Source organism: Camellia sinensis, chromosome 3 (assembly GCF_055761805.1).
Source record: "Camellia sinensis isolate YWXY chromosome 3, ASM5576180v1, whole genome shotgun sequence".
Classification (NCBI taxonomy): domain Eukaryota; kingdom Viridiplantae; phylum Streptophyta; class Magnoliopsida; order Ericales; family Theaceae; genus Camellia; species Camellia sinensis.
The window spans coordinates 94600805-94621478 of record NC_138963.1 but is presented as its reverse complement, the minus strand read 5'-3'; the positions used below and the strand labels follow the sequence as shown (position 1 = coordinate 94621478).

The 20674-nt window shown below is 39.3% G+C and overlaps 1 pseudogene; it reads left to right on the top strand.

Moving 5' to 3' along the window:
- Positions 1-390: 390 nt before the first annotated feature.
- LOC114257397 (pollen-specific leucine-rich repeat extensin-like protein 3 pseudogene) lies at positions 391-3315 on the top strand (annotated as a pseudogene).
- The last annotated feature ends 17359 nt before the right edge of the window (positions 3316-20674 follow it).

The window sequence follows — 20674 nt, the reverse complement described above, 5'->3', positions numbered from 1 at the left end:
GCGTTAAGTTGCCATCTATTTTATCAATAGTTGATGAGGTGGCACAAAACAAAACATATGGTATCGTGTTACTAAAATTAGGCTACATCAACATCTTGACATGGTGTTCTTGACTTACATGATAATTTCTCCACGGTAAGACTTGGTCATTATCAATTTTTAGCCCTTTCCTATCTCATTTTATTAAGCTAAACTAACCAACAAGCCTTCCCTAAATTGTCTCAGACAACTATATATGCACCTCCAAATTTTGTGGTTTACAGTGTTCACCATGAATTACGGTGCTAAAATTGGCGACCTTTGTCAACAACCTTTCAAACGCCCCCCATATAACTCCTTCTGTCTCATCATGCATATCTTCACTCCTATAAGCAGCCTTGGGCCTCTCCCATGGCTTATCCTCCAAACATGAAGGCCTTTGGCTGCTTCCTCTTCCTCTTCCTCTTCTCCTCCCTCCTCATCCTTTCTTCTTCCACCTTCGCCGCCAACCCTGCCGAATTCGAATACAAAATTGAACTCCACAAAACATTCGCCAACACAAGGCTCAAGCGAGCTTACAAAGCCCTCCAGTCATGGAAAAACGCTATCTATTCTGATCCCTCCAACATCACTAGCAATTGGGTTGGCGCTGATGTTTGTTCCTACAATGGTGTTTTTTGTTCTTCGGCATTGGATGATCCGACAGTAAGCGTCGTTGCTGGTGTTGATCTAAACCATGGCGATGTCGCCGGACACCTCCCCTCCGATCTAGGGCTTTTGACTGATCTCGCTTTGTTTCATATTAATTCAAATAGGTTCTGTGGAATCATCCCTGAGAGTTTCAAGGATCTCCGACTCATGAGTGAATTTGATGTAAGCAACAATCGATTTGTTGGCACCTTTCCAAAAGTTGTTTTAGAAATGCCGAAGCTCAATTACCTTGATCTCCGGTTCAATGATTTTGAAGGGCCATTGCCACCAGAGCTCTTTGAGAAAGAACTCGATGCTTTGTTGTTGAACAATAATCGATTCACCTCCAACATCCCTGAAACCCTAGGCAAGTCATCGGTTTCCGTGGCAGTTTTTGCCAACAACAAATTTACTGGTTGCATTCCTAAGAGCATTGGAAACATGACTAATTTGGACGAAATTACTTTTTCAAACAACAAGATGAGCGGTTGTATGCCAGAGGAAATAGGGTTGTTAGGAAAGGCAACCATTTTGGATTTAAGTGTCAACGAGTTTGTTGGCGTGTTGCCAGTGGGGTTGGGAGGGTTGAAGAGCCTCGAGGCCTTGGATTTTGCCAACAATCAGTTTACAGGTAGCGTTCCTGATAGCCTTTGTAGCTTGACAAACTTGAAAAATTTCACATTTGCCGATAACTACTTCAAGAGAATAGGCAAAGCATGCTATGCTGCTCCAAAGCGCGGTGTAACATTGGAAGATGAGGGGAATTGTTTGGAGGATAGACCGAAACAGAAATCTAAGGCTATTTGTTTGCCAGTTGTGAGTCGACCGGTTGATTGCAGTGACAAGTGTAGGGCTAATAGTGAGGACCCTAGTCCTGTTACCCCAAAAAACCCAACACCAAACCCTCCATCTAGTCCCACCCCAACCACCCCGAAACCACAACATCCATCGAAATCCACCCCATCTCCACCAGTTAATAACCCATCACCACCAGTGCCAACACTAACTCTAACACCAACAGTACCATCGCCACCAGTTACTAAACCACAACCACCACCAACACCAAAACCAAAACCAACCGTAACATCGCCACCAATTACTAACACAAAATCCCAACCTCCGCCAACACCAACACCAACACCATCACATCATACCCCATCAAGCCCTACACTAAAAAATTCACCAACCCCAAAATCCAACGCGCCACCAACACCTGAGTTACCAAGTCCCACATCAGAATCGCCTAAAGCTTCCACTATTCCACCTCCTACTATCAAGCCACCTACCACAAATCCATCAAGCCCTCCACCCAAACCATTGACTCCACAAATACCAAAGACTTCCTCTCCACCTTCCATTTCCAGGATACCAACACCCTTACCAAAGTCGTCTCCGGTTCCAACTCCAGTTCCAGTTGTGACACCGATTTCAACCCATTCAAAACCTTTCGTGCCATCTCCAGTGCCAGTGACAACTCCCGATGAACCATCTCACCCTACTTCTCCATCACAACCACCATCCTCAGGAACTTCAATTAAGCCGTCACCACCACCGATTTTCTCACATGCACCATCCTTTGAGCCGGTGAAATCAACTCCACCACCTAGAGCGTCCTCCGTATCACCCCCACCAAAGTCAGTTCAATCCCCACCACCACCAATTTTCTCACCTGTAGAATCTCATGAACCAGTGAAATCAACTCCGCCAACTAAACCATCCTCCCCATCACCTCCACCACAGTTGGTTCAATCGCCACTACCACCAATTTTCTCGCCTGCACAATCTCCCGAGCCAGTGAAATCAACTCCACCAACTAAACCGTCCTTTTCATCACCCCCATCACTAGTTCAATCCCCACCCCCACCAATTTACTCACCTCCACCACCTGTATTCTCACCACCCCCTCTAGTCCACTCTCCTCCGCCACCAATTCATTCCCCACCCCCACCAGTTCATTCTCCACCACCACCTGTATTCTCTCCTCCCCCACCAGTTCATTCCCCACCCCCACCTGTATTCTCTCCTCCCCCACCAGTTCATCCCCCACCCCCACCTGTATTCTCTCCTCCGCCACCAATTCATTCCCCACCTCCACCAGTTCATTCTCCACCACCACCACCTGTCTTCTCTCCTCCCCCACCAGTTCATTCCCCACCCCCACCTGTATTCTCTCCTCCGCCACCAATTCAGTCCCCACCTCCACCAGTTCATTCTCCACCACCACCACCTGTCTTCTCTCCTCCCCCACCAGTTCATTCCCCACCCCCACCTGTATTCTCTCCCCCGCCACCAATTCATTCCCCACCTCCACCAGTTCATTCTCCACCACCGCCTGTCTTCTCTCCTCCCCCACCAATTCATTCCCCACCCCCACCTGTATTCTCTCCTCCACCACCAGTGCATTCCCCACCACCTCCAGTTTTGTCACCCCCACCACCAGCACCTGTTTACTCCCCACCACCATTACCCGTCTTCTCTCCACCACCACCTGTCCAATCACCCCCACCCCCACCACCATCCCTATCTCCTCCTCCTCCTACCCCTGTCGTTCCTCCACCAACACCAATCTTCGAAGACGTCATCCTCCCACCAATCTTAGGCGCAGAGTACTCATCACCCCCACCACCAATATTCCCTGGCTACTAACATCTTTCTGTTTATCATTGCCAGTTTTATTTTTTTTTAAAAAACATGTACAAAATCACTTTGTAAGCTGAGCTTAATTTGAATCTACATTGATCATTCATTATCTTGTCGTAAAAATTAATTGTTGTAGACCGTGAATATATATATATATACACATATATATCAATATTTCTCTTTGGGAATAATGAAGACATAGTTACAAGGAACAACTTCTTTTGTTTATAACTCTTTATTCTAAGTTCTTTAATTTTATTACTTCTTTGCCTAAAGTTCTGTAAATTTATCAAATTGTGCACTATACCGTACATCCAAGTTAACAATATATTAGCATAACCAATAGATGGGTTGTTCATCCAAGTTAGCAATACATTAGCGTCACCAATAGATGGGTTCCTAAGCGTTGTATTTTCTGATTTTATAGTCATTTTGAATGACAAGAATCTCGAATATGAATATGATTCTAGATCTTCATAATTTTAATGTTTATAATGAATTAGAAAAGAAATGTGATTTTTGATTATCTACTCAAACTATAATCACTTCTTCAAATTGAACAATAATCTTATCACTACACTCTTATAGAAAATCTAAAGAATGTGAACTATTTAAGAGTAATAAAAGTTAGATGAGCCCACAACAATTTAAAATTTTATCATTTTCTCATAAATAATGTGATTTCTGATAATAAGATTACATCCAAACGTAGCCTTAAGCCATAAACAGGAAATGAGAAAGAACATGAGCATAAATAAGTTGGGGCTGAAGGGACCATAGGCCATGGTACCCCTAACCTTTATATAAGACTCTTATATACAATGTCATATATATATTGAGCAAAAATTATAGGAATGGAGAGCTCTTGCATTATATTAATTAATTTGGATTATTTAGATTGGCGACGTGAGTTCAAGTAGAGGTGGAAAATAATAAAATAATTCAACCCAAACCCCCCCCATTTACTAAATGGGTTTGAACAAATTGGGTTAAATTGTGTGCGGGTTGGACAAATCAACCCAACTAACCCGTTCACTTTAATGAACTTATTTTCTAATATATTCAAATTTAAGGAAAAAAAAAAAAGCCAAACAAAAAATGTCAAAAATTAGATTAGAAAATTACATACACATATAGTCATGTATTAAAAAAAAAAAAAAAAAAGAAGTTTGAGCCTAAACACATATAAAACAAAACATATACAGTGTTTCTATATATATATAGAGATATATAGATGTGCATAAGCACGTGTGTATATAGACTGATCCACATGTGTGTATATCAGAAACAAACCATCTCAAAAACAAGTTTAGAGAGATGCAGTGAGTTCTGTTTGTTTTGTTTGACTGCTGTTTCATGCCATCTAAAAAAAAGTTAGAGATTTAAAATGTGCGACATATCTAATTGTTTGGTTTCAATTTTAGAATTAATTTTTAAAATATTTTTTGAAAAATTAAAATTAATTTGACAAAACTGAAATCAAAACAAAAAACTTTGCCTCCAAAAAAAGTAAAATCATATGAAAATGATAAGTGGTTTTAATTGTTTTTTTTGTCTAAATCAATATTTAGTTTTATCCAAAAAAAAAAAAAAAACAAAACAAAAAGAGGAAAAAAAAAAAAAAAACAGATTTTAAAAACTATATCAAACATTTATGTGTTGGAGTTTATTATAAATGTTCAATATACTAAAATATTAGTGTCAATTTCATAATATTTTAATTTTGTGTAGTGCTTTTTCTATCATAATACAATTATTATAAATAAATAATATGTTGATATTTCACAACGACAAGTAGATGGTGAGTTGGTTGATAGACAACCTGTTCAGGAGAACTTAGAGTTCGAACCGTGGGCACTACCTCCTGGTAGGTTTCTAGGGTTTCCTAACTCACCTCTTCCGCACCAGCTAGGGTTTCTTAACTGGTGTTGGGTTGGTTCCCTACTTGCTTTCTCCACTTTCGTTTCTTCCTTGGTGAAAGCTCTCCGTGTGTGTGGGTTTTTAGGAATTCTTTGTTTAGTTTTCCTCCAGGGTTCTGTCTTCCGCTTCCATGGAAACGACACCTTCTTATCTTTTTCACCAAATAGGGCACACCTACACGAAGACATGGATCAGATAGAGCTGCTGGAAGAATCGTGTGAAAATGAAGATGTGTCTAATCTTTGATTAATCGGCAAAGTTCTTGCCCAGAAGAACTTGAACAAACAAGTGGTGCACAACATTCTCTGACATGCGTGGAGACGCAAGGCAAAGCTGGACATCTCACCTTGGTCAAAAAATGTCTTTTTGTTCCAGTTCATGGAGGCAGAGGACCGGAGAAGGGTACTCTTCGAAACTCTATGGTCAGTAATGAGGCACCTTCTGGTTTAACAACCACTAGAGGCTGGTCGGTCGACGATAGAGCTTGATTTCCAAATTCCAATGGTGTCCCTTTTGGGTCCAAGCTCATGGGCTGGCCAAAATGACTCATTAGAATGGAGAAATTATAGGCAGAAGGATTGGAAATCTGTTGGGGGTGGAGGCGATGCATGATGGGATTTTATTAGAGAGAAGCTTTCTCCGGATGAGGATCAATGTGGACGTTACTAAACCACTTCCCTTGGTCTGCTTCCTCCAACTCAAACCTGCTCGGGACAACGAACCAAAAGAATCATGGGTCTCTTATAAATACGAGAAACTATCAAACTTCTGTTATGATTGCGGGAGAATTGGCCATGGAAAAGCAGTCTGCAAGTTTGTATCCCGCGAGGTTGGAGAACAATCAACGTATGGACCTGAAATAAGAACGGGTAGACCTCCAAATCTGGAGATGACTGCCGAACAAACTAGGTGGTGGGTGGACAACACGGAGGTCAGAGTGAATGGTCTGGTGGAAGAAGGCCGTCGGAAAGGCATACTCTGGCAACCGGAAAGAGGTGCGACGGTAAATGGTACGAGGGACCAGGTGGCAAATCCCAGTACTAATCGTGCAAACGTGGGTGTACCTTCTATACAAGTCTGTTCTTCGGCACCCTCTATGGCATCAGAAAGTGGTGAAGGCTGTATCACCAAGGATCCTCTAGAATATTTTTTTCTTAAAATTTCTTAAAGTGGTGCATTGTGTGGTTGAAATTTAATGTTGAAAAATTGATGTGACTTGTCATTAAGTCTCAACCACACAATGCACCACTCTAGAAAACTTTAGAAAAAAAAATACTTTAGAGGATCCTTGCTCAGGCTGTATGCATGTGGTCAAAACTGTTATCTTGGAAGGGATAAATGTTGGTGGGCCAGTGGAAGGGAGTGAGCTAAGCGCTAGGTTTGGAAACCTAAGTAGAGGGAAAAAGGTGGCTTCAGAGAGGGAAACTCCTGACTCCATGATTGTGCGAACACAGGACCAGCCCTGTAATGTCCGAAATAAATAACAATAATAATATCTCACAATAATTATCTATTAACAATACGTATCTGAACTTTACATTCATATGATCTAATTTTACAAAAGATAACACATGTAACTATACATTTATAAATTTTAATCCTGAAATTACAGCTTATGTCATAGGCAAAGGATATGAAATAAAAGTCAAAACAGATATATTAATACCCTAATAGCTATAACTTTCTAAGATGATACTTGATTATAATAAAAGTGAGTTTTAACTCAATACAGTTTAAGCCCTAGGCTTGTACAAAATAATTACAACAATAACAAAAAGAAACTCTTGGCTCCAAGCCCTCCCAAGTTACGGCCTTGGCGGAGGCATATTATTAGCACTTGAAAATAGTTTTTCACATAGGGTGAACCAAAACCCAATAGAGATAACGTAGTGTATGAATCCTAACAAAGCTATAAGGTGAATGCATATACAATGCTTGTACCAAAACATTTTATATCTCTTTCCAAAAATCATGTCATGCTAGGTTTATATCACAACTCATGAAAACATTTCCTTTACAACAGAAAAACAGGGCAGTGATTACAAACAATGGAAATCTCTAGGTACATGTCTGTCAGTAGGCTATACAAACATTATCAATGTCATTTTTACCGGTATTAACTGGAAGGTTCAGCACCTAACTGATATAGACTTTCATCAAGGATACACATGCCAACATAATCCTACAATCATACCCCTTACCCAGATTCATCAAGGTATTCACCACACTTTCTCAAAACAATATACATTTTCAATATGTGAAGTAAGCAACAATGTTCAATGCAAATGGATGAGAAATTAGTTTCAATTCTCCTAATTCTCATCCAATTTCTACAACAATCATACCTATCCTCCACCGATAGCTCAAAACAGATATCTCTAAACAGATAAATAATTTTCAATAAAGATAAACTTTTCAAAATTTCAAGATAAGAGTGATAATGCATATCCAACTCCACCATCAATCATCATCATTATCATTTCAATTTTATAAAACCCAACATCATTTCCATTTCCTCTTTACAAAATAAAATATTCACATTTTAGGACAAAATTCCTTTTTCTTTATAATCTAATTTCAAGGATAAAAATCTACCATTTTATCACAACTCAACCACATCTACAAAGCCACGATCATATTCAAGAATCCATTTGAAAATCCTTCTTTCGATTTTTGAACCAAAATCCTAGATTTTGTTCAAAAATCTCTAAATCACAATATTATTCAGAAAAGCAAATAACCAAGTTAAAAATTATACAAAAAGTGCAGGGAAATTTCTACCTCAAAGCTAGAAGGCAAGAGAGAGAGTGAAAAAACCTTGACGAAACCGAAAATCAACTTTGCTCCGATTAGAATGAGGCTCTCGGTGAGCTCTACCTTTCTATAAAAGGATGAGGATGTAGAGATCAATGAATGATAGTGTATTTGAAGGTAAAAAATGAGTTCTAGAGAGAGAGAGTAAATCTAGGTTTTTGGAGTGTAGAGAGAGTGTGAGATGAGAAAATGATTGAAAATGTGAGTTTTACGAACTAATATAGGTGTAGATCGCTCGAGCGATCAAAACACCGCTCAAACAACTAGACACAATAAGTGAGACTGCTCGAGCAAACAAAGTTACTGCTCGAGCGCACAATGACACTCTTCCAAAAGTTTTGCAGACAGAGGCTAACCACTTGAGCGTAAGAAAGACTACTCGAGCCAAGACTGCTCGAGCACAAGAAAGATCGCACGCGCTAACTGACCAAAATCTAGGCAAAGACTCCTTTGAAAAATGGACTCCCAACTTGTTCCAAATGCAACAACGATATCCAAATAACCAAACTTGATCAAGAATAGGATGTATAAGGGTATGAACAACCAAAGAACAACCAAAACACCACCCTTTCAGTACTTTTTCAGGCCTGTAAAAGTACTGAGAGTTCGCTCGAGCAACCAAAGGATCGCTCGAGCAAATTGACCAAAATCTGGGCAAAGACTCCTTTGAAAAATGGACTCCAACCTGTTCCAAATGCAACAGGGACATCCAAATAATTGTAGACACCCCATTTTTACCGCCCTTAAGACTTGGGCGCCGTTGATTGATCACTCGATGATGAAAGTTGTGCTATACAAATGTTCTATTTCTTCAGCAAGAAGAGCTCTAAATCCTAACCTCACACCCTATTTTGGACCAAAACTATTTTGACCAAAATGATTTTAGACCTTAAAACCCTCACTTTCAAAATATTTTTGAAAATTTTTTTTACGATGTTTCGAGGCTCACATTTCGTTAAATGTTGCGCTTTTCGATAAACCGAGCAAGGACAAAGTGGAAATAAATGAAAGAGAGGTGAAATCTTCGAAAAATATTTCAAAACACCTTATTTAGAAGTTTGGAGTTGAAGAAAATAGGAGAAGAGGGAAGAAAACTAGTTGAGGAGAACTTAGGTATGAATCCGGTTAGGATCGAAACGGAGCAGTTTTCACTAAAATAAGCATATCTTTTTGCATACTTGGAATTTTAATGTGAGGCTGCCATCATTGAAAAGAAGACTTCCAGGGCTTCAATTTAGACTTAAGAAGGACCTGCAAAGGAGTCCAGATGAGGGAGATATGCCCATTTGAAGTTGGACCCGGAGAATAGATTTTTCTGACCGGCCAATGGTGAAAAACCAAGATATTTTGTACCAACTGTCCTCCAAAAGCTCCAGCTATCTAGGGCTTGATATTTTCGACCTATTAGGCTATTTTTCTATATATAGAAGGCCTCTCTTCTCACTTTCAAGGTTGGAAAACATTAGGAGTGAAATATTTTTTTCAAAAATCCTCTCTCTCTACAATTCTCTCTCTCTTTTGCAACTTGCATAGCCTATGCCCAATCACACCAAACCAAACCTAGAGAGCTTCTTGCTGAGGTAATTTGAGCTTGGATTTGAGCTCTTGAAGCACTTGAGAGTGTGGAAATTGGTGGTTTATGGCTTAAGGGTTCACTCATCTCCAAGAGGTATACTTCTCTTACTTTTACACCATCTTTACACCATTTGTTTTACATCTTTTCTTGCTATTTTTAAGTTATTTAAAACCTATTTTTATGGGCTAAAGCTTGTGATTTAAGGCTCTTAAAGGTAGATGGGTTAATCACCATTCTTTAAACCTTACTCTCTAAGCCTTTTCACTTGTGTTTTCCATTCTTTTATCAACTTTTTTTGAGCTTTTTACCATTAATTTTCAGAGACTAAAAAAGTGATTTTGAAGTCCTAAAAATAGAGGGGTTAACCACTCCTCCTTTGGCTTGTTTACTAGCTTAAATTGCCATGTTTTAGCTTATTTTTTTTGCTACTTTTGTCTTCATTCCAGCATGTTTTCTAACTGATTTTGGGCTATAAAAAATCTATGTTTTTGGGCTGAAGCTTAGGTCCTAAGGCCATTAAAGGTTGAGGGGTTGATAGCCCTTTTTTATACCTTGTTATGGAGGTCTTTGCCTTTGTGTTTCCCACCCTTGCATCATATTTTTCAGAGATTTTAAACACTGTTTTTCAGAGTTATTTCAGTGGCTAAAATCATGTTTTGAAGTTCAAAATAAGAGGGGTTAGCCTCCTCTCCTCATGTCTTGTTTGCATGTCTAGATAGCTCTATGTGTTAGCCTATTTTTCTAGCAATTTGTAGCTTAAGTCCAGCATGTTTTAGCCTCTGAAATAGCTTGCTTTGGCTCTATTTTGGACTGGTTAGTTCATTTGAGTCTTGTTTTACATAGTTATAGTGTTAATTCCTTCACTAGTTTAGTGTTTTAAGGCTTTAACCATCATTGGTGTGAGTTGGTTGCATGTTTAAGTGCTTTTATCACTCATTTTCAGTACATACAATCACTGCAATCTCCCTAATTTCTTTTCTTTTTCATTTGCTTTGAGGGTTGTTTCAACCTTAGGGTTGTTTAAGCTTTAAGGTTAAGACTCATGCTTAATGGTTTAATCCTCCTTTGAGGGTTCATTATCAACGGCATGAAGCTTCCCTCATACCTTGAACTACCCCTTGGTTGACACTTTTTCGCTTTAGAAGACACTCACCAATGGACCAATTGGCTAAAGAATGGTTTGGTAATTAAAATCGGTAAACAAAATGGGTAAGTAAAAACAAGCAAGATAAGCATCTTTTGTGTTTGAATCGGACGTTAATTCAAACACAAGGAAAATGGGCCATTTCATACTCAAAAGTGATGAAATGTGCCACTTTCTTTGGTCTCCATTGCCCTTGATTATGCATGATAGGGTGATGGTCATTTGAGTCTTGTTTGTGCATTTATTGAACTTGTTCAAACTTGGTCCCTTAGCCATTATGCATGGAAATTTCTTGATTGATGGTTTGAGCGCCAAGAGTTTCTCTCATTTGAGCTTGTGTGATGATAAGGAGGGTAAACACTACAAACAACCTGTGAGAATACACTGTTTTGCTCTCTGTTGCAGCATGCAAATGTGAACCAACAGTGGCTGACAACCACCATTGGTAGCTGACCGGCCCTTGTCCCCCCTGTCGGCCACCAATGAAATTTGCACAGTGTGTTCTTGAGGTGGAGAAGAAATGTTCTGGAAGTTGGAAGAATTTTCAGTGATCAAATGTGCAAACAGAGGCTTGCAGCAGCAAGGCAGTGGCTTTTCGGGTGAAAGAACAAGCATGCATGCATTCCTCGCTTCCCGGGATTAGTTAGTTAGTTTAATTAGCGTTAGATCAAGTACGTGTTGTAATTAAGTAGTTGTAACTAATTAAGTATTGTAAATAATTAGTTAGTTTAACTAGTTATTTGATTTCAATTTGTAATAATTAGTTAACTAGAATAGTTAATTAGTTCCAAGGTTTGTAATAGTTAGCTTAATTAGCGTAGCTAGTTAGTTAGCTTATTCATTCGGACCCTCCTTCGCGAGGGTGTAATGTTGTAATAAGTGTGCGTGCGTGTATGTCTTCCAATCTCACGTCTTTCTCCCTTTTATTTAATTGCTTTCGATGGTTAGTTTAGGGACATATTTCAAATTAGCATATTGCATACTTGCATCCATTCATTCGTATTGCATGCACTGATGCTCGACGCATCATTTAAATTGCATTGCAATTTCAATAACTTATTTGAATACGTGTTTAATCGCATGTTGTTCAAATCAATCCATATGCCATATTAGTAGCCGAGCCTATTAATTGCATTATTGCATGCATTGCATTAGACATCTTGTATAGTTAGGATCATGCATCTTTCTAACTAGTTTTTGTTTTCGCTTGGAGTACTCTGTAAGTTTTTATGCTTTAGCATACTTGCATGGGTGTGATTGCCATATTGCCATGTTTCGCATGCTTGCTATGAGGCTATGTGCTTAAATGCTAAACTGCATGAATACCTGTGGATGAAGGCTTATTGTTTCAACGAATGTGGATTTAAGCCTACTTTGTTAAGTAGCAAATAATGTTTCAAGCCCATTATGTTTGGTGGCAAATTCGCAACTTTAAGCCCACTTGAGGTGGCAAATTCAAACCATTTTCGCAAACAAACATTAGTTGAATTGTTCCAAATTGAGCAAACTAGTTTATACTTGCTTGTGCGCATCACATAGTAAAGCTAGTTTAATAACCGGAACAAGAACACATAATGTTTATAAAACATCATATCATGATTATTAGAGGCCGATCTTTGATCGGGCGAACGGGGGTGCTCATTTCAGGACTTTCCCCTTTCGTACCTAAGTTCCCGAGCCGAGGCAACTTTGGTGATGATGGATACGTGGCCTTTGACACAAGTTAGGGTTTTCTAAATTTTCCCAAAAATAAAATATTTAGGTGGCGACTCTATATCTGGCAAAACAGTCCAATTTGGGCACTTTTTGATTCAAAATCAATTTTCCAAAACGATTTGCCAAATTTGGACTCTTTGGTGTTTATCAGTTTCAAATTGCACTTGTGAGATTAGATTCAGAATCACGGGAGTCTGAACTGTGAGGCCTTCTTTTCAACCCTTTCCGAAAGGCAGGGCGCGGAAAAAGGCGGGTCCACAATAACCAAACTCAATTAAGAATAGGATGTAAGGGTATGAACAACCATTTAGGACAAGAAATCCCATATTCAAAACAGTCAACGGGTCGAGTCTAAACCAGAATCATTATAACCTCCCCCCTTAAGGAATTTTGTCCTCGAAATTTTTAAATCAAACAACAACACCGTGTTAAATCAATTACAATAATAATAACAAGTCGAACTTGTAACCATGACCCATCTAGCGGTCATTCATTCTCAAAACAATGATAAAGAAGTTTTCAATATTGAATAAGCATTTCACTTTTCCCAAAACATATACAATGTTTATATTTAATCAACATAACAAGATTTTCAACATAAGTTTTCAGACATTAACAAAATGATTCGGATACTTCTCATGGACTTTTGTCTCGCGCTCCCAACTTGCCTCCTCAACCGCGTGGTGTCGCTACAACACCTTTACCAGTGGAATTGTCTTATCTCACAAGACTTGGTTTCGTGTATCTAAGACTCTAACCGGTCTCTCCTCCTATAAGGCATCCTCATCTACCTTTAACTCGGGTCAATCCAACACATGTGATGGATCCGACTCATCCTTCTAGAGCATATAGATATAAAACACGTCATGAACCCTAAAAAGCTGTGGTGGCAGGCCGAATGATAAGCTCCCTCCCCAATGCGCTTTAGGATCTCAAAATGCCCAATAAATCTAGGAGACAACTTCTCGCTCTTCCCAAACCTCATCAAACTCCGTCTCGGTGATATTTTCAAGAAGGCATGATCTTCTATCTCAAATGATAACGGTCTCCTCCTACGGCCAGCATAACTCTTTTGACAACTTTGAGCTGAAACCAACCTTTTACGGATATGTGCAACATTCTCCGTTGTTTCCTGGATTAACTCAGGACCTAACATAGGTGCGTCACCTACCTTGGCCTAACATACTAGAGATCTACACGGTCGACCATACAAGGCGTCAAACGGTGCCATACCAATACTTGCTTGAAAGCTATTGTTATAGGTAAACTCCACTAAAGGCAAGTGCCTCTCCCACGACCTCTTAAAGTCAAGAACACAACTCGAAACATATCCTCTAGTATCTGAATGGTACACTCTAACTGCCCGTCAATTTGAGGATGATAGGTGGTGCTAAATGTTAATCTAATGCCCAAGGCGTTCTATAGGCTTTGCCATAACTGAGCCATGAAACGCGGATCCCTATCCAAAACAATAGTCATAGGGACCCCATGAAGTCGAACTATGTCCCTAACATAGAGGTCGGCAAGGTAATCCACCGAGTCACTTGTGCGCATAGGTACAAAGTGCGCTAATTTAGTTAACCGATCGACTATCACCCTGTTGAGTGCTCGGAAGACCCACAACAAAATCCATCGTAACATGCTCCCACTTCCACTCGGATATAAGCAAAGGTTGTAACAAACCCGCAGGTCTCTAAATCTCGGTCTTCACTTGTTGACAAGTAAGGCACCTTAATACAAACAAGGCTACATCTCTCTTCATCCCCCTCCACCAAAATTGATGACTAAGGTTGTGATACATCTTTATGCCTCTCGGATGTACCATAAGGCATGAATGGTGGAACTCTCGGAATACCTCCTCCCTACACAACTCTGGCATAAAAAAGCGGTTAAGATATCTAACACTCGAGTCAGAATACATGTTCTAGCCCTTTTATACCTTTTCACTAGATGTCTTCTCTTGGATAGACTCTACCTCGTGATCACCCCACTGGGCTTCTATAACTCGGCTTACAAGTGTAGGTTGTGCAACTATGGTAAACAAAGTTGCTGACTCAACAGACTCGCCAAGATGCAAATCAAACTCGACAATAGCGCCCAATATCTCCCATTCTCGGATGACAATACTAGTTACACTGCTAGTGAATTTCCTACTCATGGCGTTGGCTACTACATTGGTTTTCATCGGATGATAATTCAACTCAAAGTCGTAATCCTCTATAAACTCCATCTACCTTCTCTATCTCAGGTTCAAATCTTTCTATGAAAAAAGATACTTCAGACTTTTGTGATTGGAAAATACCTCAAATCTTTCACCATAAAGATAATGTCCCCAGATTTTCAAAGAAAAAATCATTGCTGCTAGTTTTAAGTCATGAGTATGATAATTCCTCTCTTGTGTTTCTAACTGCAGTGAGCCATAAGCTACTACCTTTCCCTCTTGCATCAAGACACAACCCAAACCTTCCCGAGACGCATCACAATACACTGAATAGCCTAAACCCCTCTCCGAAATAATCAACACTGGAGCAGTGGTAAGTCTAACCTTAAGCTCTTGAAATGATTTCTCACAAGTCTTACTCCACACAAATTTGATACATTTTCTCATCAATCTAGTCAACGGTGAGGTTAATCTAGAGAAATCCTTCACAAAGTGTCGGTAATACCTGGCTAACCCCAAGAAGCTCCGAATCTCAAAGGCATTCTTAAGTTGTTCCCAATCTTGCACTACCTCTATCTTAGAAGAGTCTATAGTCACCTCTTCCCCGGATACCACATGACCTAAGAATTTTACCTTTTTCAACCGGAATTTACACTTCCCAAACTTAGCATACAATTTGTGGGCTCTAAGCAACTCAAGTATAATTCGTAAGTGTTTCTCGTGTTCTTCCTTAGAGGGTGAGTAGATCAAGATGTCATCAACAAAGACAACTACAAAATGGTTTAAGAACTCACAAAAAATTCGATTATTCAAATCCATAAACAAGGCCGGTGCATTAGTTAGGCCAAAAAGCATCACTAGAAACTCATAGTGGCCATATCGTGTATAGAATATCATTTTCTGGATATCCTTATCCTTAACTCTTAACTGGTGATAACTTGACCTCAAGTCTATCTTAGAAAAACAACATGACCCCTTAAATTAATCAAACAAGTCATCTATACGAGATAGTGGGTACTTGTTCTTAACAGTTACCCCGGTTCAACTTCCGGTAATTAATGCAAAGTTATAATGTGCCATTCTTCTTCTTAGCAAAGAGATACGGTGCTCTCCAAGGCGAAGAACTAGGGCGGATAAAGCCCTCATCTAGCAATTCTTGGAGTTGAATCTTCAACTCACTTAACTCGGCGGGTGTAAATCTATACGGTGCCATGGATATCGGTGTCGTGATAGACACTAAATCAATAGCGAAACGATCTCACGGTGAAACGGTAAACTAGTAACATCTTAGCACAAACTACCCTCGGCAGCTCAACTTGGACCACATCACTCTCAACACCCAAAAAAGTAACAAGAAGGAGACTAAGCTTGCCCCGACCATGCAGATCATACACTAGTAACAAAGCTCTATCAACTCGGTCCCCCAAGAAATAAAAGCAATCACCACCCGAGGTACACACCATAACTCTCTGACGGTAACAGTCTATAATTGCTCAATAAGATGACAACCAATCCATGCCCAAAATAACATTGAAACCAACATATCAATTAGCACAAAAGCAAAAGGAAGTTGGTGACCGGTGACCGACAACCACTATCTTACAACCCTGACACCCCTAGTCCAATACAACCTCACTACCAACTGGTGACTCTACCCTGAGTGGAGACATTAACTGAGCTACTTCTAACCCCAATACTGATGCGAATGTAGACGAAATGAAAGAATGGGATGCACCAGTAGCAATTAACACATTGGAAATAGAATTACACAGCAAGAAGTTACCTCACATTACTGAAGGTGCTGGTAACAAATATGGTGTGGTAATAGCATACACACCCTATAGGTCTCTACTTTACCTGCTCACCTTTCAGAGTAGAAGTCTGAAACACTGACTGAACGAAAAAGGCTCCCTAATTGGCCCTCGAGGCTAGAGTTGATGGTGTAGGCTGAGGGCTTTGTGTCTTCCTCGAACCAAAGGCACCAGATGTGCCACCCGACTAAGGGAAAAACTTTCTTATGTGCCCTAATTGCCCATACTAATAACAGGTGGGCGGTTGCCCTGTCCCCTGACTCTAGCTCTATGAACGAGCCGTAGACGGTGCAGACTGTTGCCCTCCTTCCCTCTACGGGCAAACCAAAGACTTGTGGCCCAATAGACCACACTTGAAACAAACAATCCCACCCCTGACTACCTCTTTGTAACCCAAAACTTGGTACAGGAAAAGTGGATCTGGATTGTGCTCCCAAGGACTACTGTGGGGTAGAACCCCTCTATCTCTTGTTGTCCCGAGTCTCTCCCTGAACCTTGTATTTCCTCTGCCTAGAGCTCCTTATCCATTCCTCCTCCGACTATACCACGGTCTCAAGATGAGCCGCCACCTCCACAAGGTGTTTGTAGTCCCTAATCATGGACCCAACCACTTTGAAAAGAAGCCCGGTCCTCAACCTCTTCTCGAACTCAATGTAACGGTGTTCCTCCGTCGCCACAAGTTCTGATGTAAACCTTGACAAACTAGTAAAGACAGTCTCAAACTCGGCCACTAGTGTGTCAAGCTGCTTGAGTTTCAAAACACTACTCTCTCAACTTCTCCCTAGTAGTGGGAGGTAAGAACTTATCCTAAAAGCGTTGACAAAGGCCTTCCAAGTCACCCTAATGCGCCCACGCATGTATTTCCACTACTGACCCTCATCTCTTTTTAATTGGAAAGATGCTAAGGTCACTCTTAGCCCATCGTCCTCGATGCCAAACATCTCGAACGTCTTCACCATCTGCTTTAGTCACTTATTTGTCTTCAGTGGCTCATTTAGATCCCCCAAAAACTCATCTGGATTAGACCGGAAGAACTCCCTCTTCAAAAAGGATGACCCTGTTTTAGCAACATGGGCCTAGACTTGATTCTCAGCTTTGAGAATGTCCGTGGATTCCCGCAAGGCTCGGGCCATTTCACTGGCCAAAGCACCCATTTGCTAACCAACTAGTTTGGCCATACTAGCCTAACTAACCCCTTTCTCCTGTGCCGGAATATCATCCGGTAACGACACTTTCTGCCGTTTAGGCCTGCCACGCTTACCACTATCACGTCTTAACATCCTAATGAAGGTAACGCAAGAGCTTGTCACATTTACAAATGTGTCGAAGCTAAACTCACTTATGTCCTAATGCGGTGGACAACAATTAATTCACTCTACATAATCACGTAGTCACATAAACGCATACGAACTTCATTTCTAGATAATGCTTGTTCCGCGACGTTGCCAGACTTTCAGTTAGAAATAGTAGTGATCAAGTGCTCTTCTAACAGGATTTCTAGAAACTCGTAGACCTAATCAACATCTTAGAAATTTAGTTTCATACCCATTTAGCCACGTAAGCATGTTATCACATAGCATACCAGTCTATTTCAAATTTAACTAGCGAGATAACCCGTTGTGATAAAAACCACATCCCATGATACCAAAGTATTCAAACCTGGTCAGTTTTGATACCAAGTTGTAACGCCCTGAAATAAATAACAATAATACCATCTCACAATAATTATCCATTCATAATACATATCTGAATATGATAACTTTACATTCATATGATTCAATTTTACAAAAGATGGCACATGCAATTATACATTCATAAGCCCTAACCCTGAATCTACAGCATGTGTCATAAGCAAATGATATGAATATAAAAGTCAAAATAGATAAATTAATGCCCCAATGGCTACACTTTCCAAGACGATGCTTGGTTATAACAAAAGTGAGTTTTAACTCAATATAGTTTAAATCCTAGGCTTGTACAAAATAATTACAACAATAACAAAAAGAAGCTTTTGGTTCCAAGTTCTCCCAAGCTTTGGCCTTGGCGGAGGCATATCATCAGTACCTGAAAATCGTTTTCCACATAGGGTGAGCCAAAGCCCAGTAGAGATACTCTAACACAGTGTATAAATCTTAATAAAGCTAAACATTTTATATCTTTTTCCAAAAACTATGCCATGCCAAGTTTATATTACAATTCATGAAAACATTTCCTTTATAACAGAAAATAGGACAATGATTACAAACACTGGGAATCTCTAGGTACGTGTTTGCTAATAGGCTATACAAGCATTACCAATGTCATTTTTACTAGTATTAACTGGAAGGCTTAGCCCCTAACTGCGCAAGTTTCTGGACTTTCACCAAGGATACACAGGCCAACATAATCCCACAACCACACCTTTTACCTAGATTCAACAAGGTATTTATCCCTTTTTTCTCAAAACAATATACATTTTCAATGTTTTAAGTATGCAACAATGCTTAATGCAAATACATGAGAAACTAGTTTCAATTCTCCTAATTCTCATGCAATTTCTATAACAATCATAGCTATCCTCCACTGATAGCCCAAAACAGATATCTCTAAACAGATAGATAATTTTTAATAAAAATAAACTTTTCAAAATTTCAAGATGAGAGTGATAATGCATGTCCAACTCCACTACCACCACTACCACCACCATCATCATCATCATTCTAATTTCATAAAACCCAACATCATTTCCATTTCCTCTTTAAAAAAATCAAATATTCACATTTTACGACAAAATCCCATTTCCTTTATAATCCAATTCCAAGGATAAAAATTTACCATTTTATCAGAACTCAACCACATTTACAAACTCACAATCATATTTAAGAACCTATTTGAAAACCTATCTTTTGATTTTTAAACCAAAACCCTAGATTTTGTTCAAAAATTTTCAAATCACAATATTGTTTAGAAAAACAAATAGCCAAGTTAAAAACCATACAAAAGTGTGGGGAAATCTATCTCAAAGCTAGACAGCAAGAGAGAGAGTGAAGAAACCTCGACGAAGCCGAAAATCAACTTTGTTTTGATTAAAATGAAGCTCTAGGTGAGCTCTACCTTTTTTTATTTATTTTTATTTTTTATCAAAGGGACTAAGGTGTAGAAATGGATAGTAATGTATTTGAAGGTAGAAGATGAGTTCTAGAGAGAGAGTAAATCTAGGTTTTTGAGTGTAGAGAGAGAGTATGAGATGAGAAAATTATTGAATATGTGAGTTTTACGAACTGATATACGTGCAAATCACTCGAGTGACCAAAATACTATTCGAGCGACCAAAAGACCGCTTGAGCTAAGATCGCTCGAGCATAAGAAATAAGACGCCCCAAATTTTGGTAACATCGCTAATATAATATAACAATACACTTGGGTTTAACTAGCGGATACACAACATTATACAAATAATTAAGCACAAAATATAAATAATTACACTAAAGGAAAATATTGATAATAGTTACAAATAAAATTCTTCAAGTCATTAAATATAGATCAATTTCTTGATACAAAAAGATTATCCAAAATATAGTAAATATAGAATCTAATCTCTAGGGTAGCCATGGTTTCTCAAAACTTTTAGAGATTCTGTTCTTGGTGTAAAACTCACTTCACCTGGCATAAAACGCTATGAGCTTGGAATGCCTAGTAAATACACACACCCCATCCTTTTTCCCATTCTAAATACACAAGTAAAATAACGGCATGATCATAACATAAAGTGAAAGCAATAATTGAGTAGAGCTTATATTCAATTTTGGTTCTCAAGGATAACAGTCAATTAAGTTAGTTCTCGGCAACTCCCAACGGAATGTCGTTCCTACCTAACTACTAACATTAGCCACATGCAATTCTGACTCCCCCTTGGTTAATACAATATCAATGCGTCGCTTAATGCATAACCACCAGTGCGTCACTTACCGCACAATAACCAATGATGCCCACGCACCTAGGTTACATATCCGAGTGGTGACATCACAGTTTGCTCTAAGGAAACAAGCTTCTAGGGATACCCTCGTTGTGTGAGACCCTCATTGCCACCCTTATGCCTCCCAATTTCGTTAAACAGGCAAAATACCTCTCGTGCCATATTAGGATTCGAAAACACACTTGCGCAAGACTTCACAAAAATGGAATATATTCCACTATATTATACTCTTGAATCTATTGTTTATTATCTCATAAAATTTACTACA